This window comes from Dasypus novemcinctus, chromosome 21 (genome assembly GCF_030445035.2).
Source record: "Dasypus novemcinctus isolate mDasNov1 chromosome 21, mDasNov1.1.hap2, whole genome shotgun sequence".
Lineage (NCBI taxonomy): Eukaryota > Metazoa > Chordata > Mammalia > Cingulata > Dasypodidae > Dasypus > Dasypus novemcinctus.
This window is the reverse complement of record NC_080693.1, coordinates 82,604,733-82,613,572: the sequence shown is the minus strand read 5'-3', so window position 1 is coordinate 82,613,572 and position 8,840 is coordinate 82,604,733. Positions and strand designations below refer to the sequence as shown.

General features: G+C 61.4%; 1 long non-coding RNA gene across 1 annotated transcript; it reads left to right on the top strand.

The window, feature by feature from the left end:
- Positions 1-6,690: 6,690 nt before the first annotated feature.
- On the top strand, positions 6,691-8,055 carry LOC111764616 (uncharacterized). The gene is made up of 2 exons (XR_002797190.2): positions 6,691-6,907; positions 7,420-8,055. It is a non-coding gene; the product is annotated as an uncharacterized lncRNA (long non-coding RNA).
- The last annotated feature ends 785 nt before the right edge of the window (positions 8,056-8,840 follow it).

Here is an 8,840-nt window from a genome sequence, read left to right as displayed (position 1 = left end):
GACTGAACCCAAGACCTCCTGTGTGGGAAGCAGGTGCTCAACACCTCGAAACACGTCTGCTCCCTATCATCATTTTGAAGCGGGTTTTTTTTGTTTATTTAAAATTTTATGTATTTATTTATCCCCCCCCCCTTTGCGGCTTGTTCCTTTCTTTGCTGTCTCTTCTCTGTGTCCATCTGCTGTGTGTTTTTTCTGTATCTGCTTGTCTCCCTTTGTTGCGTCATCTTGCCGCACCAGCTCTCCACGGCGTGTGGGCCATCAGCTCTCTGCAGCGCGAGGGCCAGCTTTGCCTTCACAAGGAGGCCCCGGGACGCGAACCCAGGGCGTCCCATTTGGTAGACGGGAGCCCCGCTGATGGAGCCACAGCCGCTTTGAAGCTGATGTTTTTGCCACGGGTGAGAGGGGCGGCTGGGGCCGTATGAAGGGGCCTGAGCCCCGTTCATCCCGGCCTGTGGAGCCCGGGAGGACTTCGCCTGGCACCCATCCCACCTGTGCGGTCGGCTCTTCCGAGGCAGGCGGCGTAGCCGGCTCTGGTCTTCCCAGGCCACCTCTAGCTGAGCCCTGGGCACGCGGCACTGGCCTCGCGCCACCGACCTGGCCCTTCCCTGCTGGGGGGCCCTTGCACCCGCTGTCCCCACGCTGGAATGATCTCCTCCGGGTCTCAGCTCCCAGGGCACCTGCTCCGAGAAAGCTTTCCTGACCCCCCACCGCCCTGCCTGCTCACTTCCCAACCCACCCACCTGCTTTATTCTCACCAAAGCACTTGCTTCCAGGTGTTTTCCCGTTTGATTCTTCGTTTCCTCATTTTCTCCCAGGACCTTGGCTAAAACGCCGCTCCTGGTCTCCAGTTCCCAAACCCCTCCCGAGACTGGAACCGCAAGCTCAGGTAGTGCTTCTGCCCGGGTGAGGCCAGCAAATTGGCCCCTCCCGCCGCTGCCATTCTGTCCTGAAGAAAACCTCCAGGGCGCCTGGATTTCGGGGGACAGCAGGAACCCCTGGCTTCTCTGCTGAGTAATCGGCATTTCCAGGTGGCGGTCGCACCAAAGTCCCACCTCCCTGGGCCGTGGTCCTGTGGGACAAGCCCTTTGGGGTAGCACCTCTCCTCATTCCTCATCTGGATTTACCCCAACACCACCTTGTGGCGCACAGGCCCGGGAGGCAGACCTTAGGGGCTCAAAGCTTGCCCCTCCTGGAGCTCCTGTGCCCTCTGCAGCCCCATTTTCCTCATCTGACAGTGGGGACGATTATGGCACCGGAGACAAGCACATGGTCACACATGAGGAGAGCACTACTGCTGTCCTGGGGTGCATCCCACAGCTTTCGTGAGCCACCTACAGAGTGCTGGTCTCAAAACACCCACTATGTGCTGGTCACCAAAAAACACCCACTATGTGCCAATCACAAAAGCATCTATGTGCAGACCCTAGAACATTTACTATGTGCTTATTGTTGTTCCCGCTACTACATGCTGACCATCCATTGCCTTCTAAGCACTGATCACAAGACACCTACTATGTACTGGTGTCCCCACTCTGAAATGCACCCAAGTAATAATAATTCAGGACTGGCTGGAACAGGGGTCATTAGAGAAATAAAAAACACGCCCACACCCTGGGCCTCAGCAGACTTGCAGCTCCTACCCTCTGGTTTCTTGGACTTATCCCGGCCAGCTGACAGGGAGGTGAAGAAGGTCAACCACCACACCAGGGAGCCAAGAGTGCCTACAACTGCAAGCAGGAGAATCGCATCCATCATCCAAGTGGAATCTAAGCCCCCTCTTGATGTAGAGCGGGACTGGACACAGCCATCCCAGGTCCACAGGATGGAGGAATAGGGTATGGATTAGAGTGGACTTACTGGTGTTCTGCTGGGGAGCTATTGTGATTAGTAAGGGAAGAAATTGTAGTCGTGATGTGGTGGGTGGCCACGGGGGCTGCTGATGGTCGGGAGAGGGAAGAAGAGAGATGGTGTGGGGCATTTTCAGGATTTGGAGTTGTCCTGGGTGTTGCTGCAGGGACAGATTCTGGACATTGTGTGTCCTGCTGTGGCCCACTGGGTGGACTGGGGGAGAGTGTGGGCTACAAGGTGGACCACTGTCCACGTGCTGCAGTGGTGCTCCAGAATGTATTCACCAGGTGCAGTGGGTGTGCCACAGTGATGGAAGAGGTTGTTGGTGTGGGAGGGGTGGTGTGGGTGGGGTGGGGGGTATATGGGGACCTCATATTTTTTGAATATAACATTTAAAAGAAAAAAAATGAAAAAAACACGCCCACAAACAAAACCAGCGCTCCGGGAGCTGAGGAAGAGATGTGTGTGTGAAGAACCTTCCATGAAGGGCTGTTTAGAAAGGTGTGGGCACGTTTAGAGAAAACAGTAGGTGGGGAAGGAGGCGGGGTTCAGCGGCACAAGCCAGCAGACCCCTCCCACACCCCGCAAACGGAAGGGGCCAGGGGACGGAGGGTCACCGAACCCAGTGATTGCTGCGGGAGGCTGCCCCGTGGGAGCGGGGTCTCCGCGTACAGGGGTACAGCGGCAGCCGAGGCCGAGCCCAGGCCGTGCACGGGATGGGCACCCCGCAGCCTCGCGCCTCCCCCCCCCCAGTCTCCTGCTGGCACCTTCTGTTGGCTGAACCCAAGGGGGAGCCGGAGGGCAAGGAGCCCCCCAGGCCTGGACCAGGACGAGGGAGGGCCGGGGGCGGGGCTGGATGGGGCAACGGGAGGACATCCTGGGCGGGGCGGGATGGACAATCAGCCAACGGCCTCGCCGAGGAGGTGGGCCTTGAGGCGGCTCTGGGACCTCAGCAGGAGGGTAGGTGGGGGGCGTCCCAGGGGAAGAGGCCAGCAAGGACAGGGAGAATTCGGGGCTGCGGTGAGCGGAAAGCTGGGGGGACACCGCGTAAACCGCGTTGAAGGCCAGGGTGGCGGCGCCCCTTCCTTCTCCATCCTCCGAGCCGCGGCGCAGGTTTGTGCTGGCGGGGAATTGGCCCTCGGGAGCTCACGGCCCCCGAGACTTAGGGATCTGAGCACACGCCTGCGTCGTCCAACTGACAGGTTTTTATTGAGCGCCTACTGTGTGCCAGGCCCTGGGCTAGGTGGCCCGGTAGGAAAGAGGTCCAGCATGTGACCCTCCTGAGACACTCACCTGGTCAGGGATGTGCCGTTTTGGCCGTGGCCTGGGGAGGGGCCCAGGGCCTGCACACCGCCACCCCTGGGCCAAATCCCGCCCCCGGCCTGCTTTTGTACGCTCTGTGGACAAAGAACCGCTTTGGCATTTTTAGTGGTTGAAAAGCAAAAAGAAGACTATTTCACGACAAGGGAAGTGCATATGACACACAAATTTCAGCGTCCATGAATAATATTTTACAGGGGCGCAGCCACACGCGTTTGCCTGCGGGTTGTCTAGGCTGCCTTCCTTCTAGAACGGCAAACCCTAAAAGGCTGACCATGCGGCCCGCTGCGGAAAAGGTCTGTCGAGGGGGCGAGAGACACGTGGAACTCCCCAGACGCGGGCCACGCCTGCGGGGGCTGGGGCAGAGATGGTGCGCGCGGGCAGGAGGACAGGCCCGGAGGCGACTGCGTGTCACGTCTGATCCCAGAGGACGCCCCGGAGCCTCCACCCGGGATCCCCAGGACCAGCCTGGAGTTAGGGTCCGTCGGCAGACCACGGGCGATTTGCGGAGCTCCTGAAATTGTACGTCAGTCGTGGCTTGCGCGCGGTTTTCCCACGAGCACCTCTAGCTTTGTCAAATCCACAGGAGTCCCCGGAATCCCAGGGATGTGACGTTGCTGCCCTGGGGAGCTGGCAAATATTTCTTGTGCCTCAACCAGTGTCAGAACTATTAAATTATTGCTTATTATTTATAAACAAAAAAGTCCACACCAGAGGGGGTCCCCATCAGTTTCCAGGTGGGGGGGCTCTCTGCAGCTGCCACCAGAGGTGCCACCGGCACTAGTGGCTGGTCGACAAGTGTCCAGGCAAGGTGGGGGTGGGGTGGGGAGAAGCAAAGCGGTGTCCTTATCACCAGGAAGCTGGAGCTGCAGATGGGGCACTGAAGGCTTGGAAATCAGGACAGTCCCAGCTCTTTCCAAGAAAACTGGGAGAACTGTCCTCAGCCTTCTTTGGGGCCCAGCTACTCCCCACCCCCCACCTCCCAAGAGACCAAGACTGGTTTAGAGAGGGGAGGAGGGGAAGGTCACCAGGGCCAGCTGTCCCCACTCTATAGGGGTCCTTAATGAGGCCACCGGGCCCCTCGCTCTCCCCTCTTGGGACCCCCGATCGGCAGCAGCTGGAGCAGAGCTGATGAGGCCTGGGGGCGAGGTCAAGGGCAGCCCCCAGGGCCTGGGGCAGGGCCCACATCTGGCCAAGGGGTGCTGAGGCCACAGCTGGCCCCCATGAGGTCTTGTGGAAGGGAAAGGAATTGCTGCCAAGTGGGGGGGACTGAATATCTTCCAGGCCTGCAGAGGAGGCTTCTGGGAGGTTCTGGGCAGACCACACTGTCTGGCTGGAGGAAACTGGTGATCACTGCCACCCCAACAGGCGTGGGCTGCCCGTCGAGGGCACCTGGGAGCTTCTCTCAGCCCCCGCCTCCAGATCTGCAAACCCGGGGTGGGGGGTCGTGGGGGGTGCTGTGCCTCCTGGAGACACCCCTTTGCACATTCCTGCCTCTGAGTTTCCCTCCAGAGGCTCTGGGCACCTGGGTGGTCCCCCAAGAACTGACCATCAAGGGTCACCCCTTGGGGATTCTAGAAAGTACCCCCACCTTCAGTCACCTCCGGACTCTCTAAAGTTGGGGTGTGGTGAGAGAGCAGAGGAGTCACCTCTCAGGCTGGAGGTTACCCGGCTCCCGGCGGGGAGGGGAGTGGACATCTTGCTAAACACTCGTTCTTCTGTCTGCTGCCCGGCAGGGAGGCACAAGACACAATCCTCCAATGAGCCCTGGAGGCCGAAGCTCGAGCTCCCCAGTGCAGGGACCTGCAACCTGTTCAGAGGCCCGGACCTCAACTCCCCCACTCCCCCACCCCCCCAACCCCCCACCCTGGCCTGGGCCTGTTTTCCTGCTGCCCCTCCCACAGCACAGCCAGCTGCTGTTAGCTAACACACCCTACCCTGGCCGGGGAACCCCATCTCCCGCCCTCCCAGGCTCTGGAAGGCGGAGCGCTCCAGTTCCTGGATGTTGCCTCACTCTTTCCTGAATCTTCAACCTGAGGTCCCCCCTTAGCCTTCCCACTCCGCCCTCCCTCCCTCCAAATTTCAAGAGCCTCTCCTCTCCCTGCCTCACCCAGATTCCCCATCCCAAATCCTGCTCTGAACACCCAGAGAGCTCTGGAAGTCTTTCCCATGCTGTCCCTGCACGGCAAAAGCCCCAGGCATATCCCAGCCCCACACATGCCCCGGGGTCCTAGAAACACGTGCACACATACGCATGCACACAAACACATGCATGCACACAGACAGACGTGCAGTCGTGCACATGCAAACATGAGTGTGTGCTCATGCATGTATACGCCCAAGTTGCATGCACACAAGTGCATATGCATAAACATATACACACATGCTCACACCTACTCATGCACCTATGCACACCCATGCATGCACTCTTGCACCCTCCAGTCTGTTTCACAGCCATGCGCCTATATCCCAGGCTCTGCAATGCTCCTTCCTGCATCTTGAATCCAGCTCCAGTGAGCTGCTAGAAGTGGGGGACCCTGACCTTGAGCATCCCCAAGGCTCGTTCCAGAGTTGCACTCCCCCACCTCATCCCCTCCAGTCAGTGCTACTTTTCTGCTCCCAAGAACTGGCAGCTAATGCTTCAATCCATCTTTTGCAGCTGAGTTGTTGTTTTTTTAAAATACCAATCTCCCATTACTGTCTGATATTGGTGAATGGTTGAGGGGGCGGAAGGGGGAGCAATCCCCGCCCACGAGGTTCTGTTTCACTGGGAAAGGGACTTTCCTTAGAAGGAACCAAGACGTCTTGTATCAGCTCTTAACGATTTGGGAAGGGAAGCTGAATAGCTCTTTACTGTAATTCGAACAACTAAATTATTCATCAAGAGCAACAGACAGTGATTGGACCGTGACTGCAGAGAAGGGAGACCCCAGCCCAGCCCCGTGGCCCAGGCATGGGGCTGCCTGCCCTGACTCCTGAGGGGCCAGCACCCAGTTACAGGGGCCTGGGGCCCCGCAGGGAGTGGGAGAGCACCCATCCCAGCTGGAAGATGGGGGTGGGGACAGATGAGAAGGAAACAGAGGGCCCTGGCGCCTGGGGCTCCACACGGACAGGTGTCCCTGCCCCGCAGGGACTGGTGCTGATGGGGGAGTCTGGGACCCCAGGCCCACGGCGGGCTGGCACTGTCCCTCCCCCATGTTGTTTCCCTTCTGCAGCCTGGAACCCTCCCTGCTGACCTGGGGGGTTAGGGTGGGAGGGGGCCTGGCCCCCTGGTCCCAGGGGAAGCTCAGCCATGGGGGGTGGGCGGGGAACAGGTGAACATCACAACTTGTCCCTCCGATTCCAAGGGCAGCCCCCGGCTCCACGCCTCTTCCAGGGGGTGTGTGTGTGGGGGTGCTGGCCTCCACCCACGCAGCCTTCTAGATCCCCGGGTCTAGGGGCCCCTGGACCCCCCTCCTTGGGGGGCAGCTCTGCCTGCCCCAGACGGGCACCGCCAGTGACATCCCCGTCTGTTTCCCAGGCATGGCTCTCCTTTCCCAAAAAGGAAGGTTCTGGGCGGGGAGGCTCAGGCTTTCTCTTCCTCTCCTTCCTTCCCGTCCACATCCCACATCGCCTGGAAACTGGGAGGAGCTCAGGAAACACCCATGACGGACGAGAGGCTAAGGGACAAACAGAGAGAGATGAGGTCAATGAGCTCGTGAAGGAGGAAACAGGACTGGAGAGCGCTGGGAGGCGCCAGGTGAGGAGTTGGGGGGGGCAGGAGATGGGGAGCACCTGGGCGGGGAGGGGAGAGAACTTGCTGACGCGGGGTGCAGAACGGGCGCCCCGGGAAGGCTGCGGGTGGAGGGCGTGGTCTTTTGGAAAGGGGCGCCTGGGGGCTGCACGTGCTGACTCACCCGCCTGCCTTCGATTTTCCCTGTTTCCTGGGGATTCTCATTTTATTTTCGGGAAAGCTGCCTGCTCCGTGACTAATTTGTTCTTAAACCAAACCCAGGCGGTGGGGAGGTTGGGCGGGGCCTGAGTCACTTTGGGCCCCCTGGGGGGGGCCCCCCGACACCCCACCCCCGCTCCTCTTCTGGGGGCTTCTCAGCAAGGTCCCAGGGGGCGGACGTCCCGTAGCAGCCTCAGGAGGGGGCTCCACTGCGCCTCCCCTTGATGAGGAGGGCCCAGGCCACTGCCCAGAACAGCCCCTGGCCAAGCCTCGACGCCCGGTGAATGTTCGTTGACCGACTGTTAGGTCTCTCTCTCCAGCTCCTCCTTGAACCCTCCCATTCCCACAGTCTCGCAGTTGCGTGGATTTTACTAGCCTTTCACCGGAGCCGTGTCCCATGCCAGACGGCTGAGAGCGGTCTCCCTCTGAATCCGCGGGACCTGGCGGGACCCTGCTTTGCCATCCAGGCCCGCTCGGCATCCCACCGCCCGCCTGTGCCTGGGGGAAACTGGAGTGCAGAGAGGCACACGGTCCCCAAGCCAGAAAGATGCAGACTTCAACCTCGAACCCAGACCTCAGCCTGCCGCCCCCACCCCTGGCCTGCCATCTGCCACCCTCCTCCATGGCCGGGCCACCAGGCGGGAGGCAGAGTACCCAAGACAGCTGGGCCCGGGGTCTCGGGACCAGGGGAAGAACCTGACCAGCCGGAGTTGGGGGCGGGTTTTCTCCAGCTGCAGACCAGGCCTGGACAGGAGCCCCCAAAGCTCCGCCCCCAAAGTGGGCTGTGTGCAAGACAAGCCCGCGTCGTGTGGAGAAAAGCCCAGCTCCTCTATTTCTAGATTTTATCTCATCCTTTTTAAAGTTCAAGTTTTGTGCGTCCATAATGTGTAACGTAGCGATAAAGTGCCTAGAGTTTATAAATAAATAACCAGACACGCTCTGGAACGTTTGGGGAACACTGCCTGTCTCCTCCCCCCCCCCCCCCACCCCCCCGTCTGCGGCCCCCACGGCCTGGGTCCCGCGCGTCCAAGTAGGTGCTCAGCGGACAGTTTTGCGCAGGGACGCGCGCAGGTCCACGGCTGCGCTGGCTGGGGGCGGCAGGGAGGAGGGTCTCGCTGAGTCGGGGGACAAACCCAGTCGGCAGCCCCGGGGCCGGGCGTGGCTGCGGCCCGCGCTCCCCGCGCTCCCCGCCTCCTCCTGGCGCGCCGCCACCTTCCACGGGTGGTGGCCAGGATACCGGGAAGGGAGGCGGGCTCGCCGTGCAGCTGCTGCTCGCCCGCCCGCGTCTTCCCCGGCCCGCCTCCCCGCCCGGGGCGCGCAGCCTGGGAGGGCCGGGCGCCCCACGACGGGCCGGTCCCCCGGGGTGGCCCGCGCCCAGGGCGGTCCTGCGGGGCGGGGAAGCCCGGGCGCTGCCCTCGGGCCGAGGCGGTCCCGGGCTGCAGCCTCGCAACCTCTCCTCGCTCGGGAGCACCTTTCCTGGAAGCGCCAGCCGGGCCGGGCCGAGTTCCCGACAGCCCCGCCGAGGCGCGGCCGCGTCTACGCGGGCAGATCAATGCGCGCCGCCCGCGGCCCGGTCGCTCTGCTCCGGCCTAATGGAAGGGAAGGAGCCCCGAGGCCGCGCCCCAGCCCGGGGGCCTGCGGGGCGCCCCTCTCCCCGCCCCCGCCACCCATTGGGCTTGGCTTCCAGGCTCATTTCAGCCGGGGCCGCGCTTTACCCCTCTCTCCTGGCTGGACAAGTCCC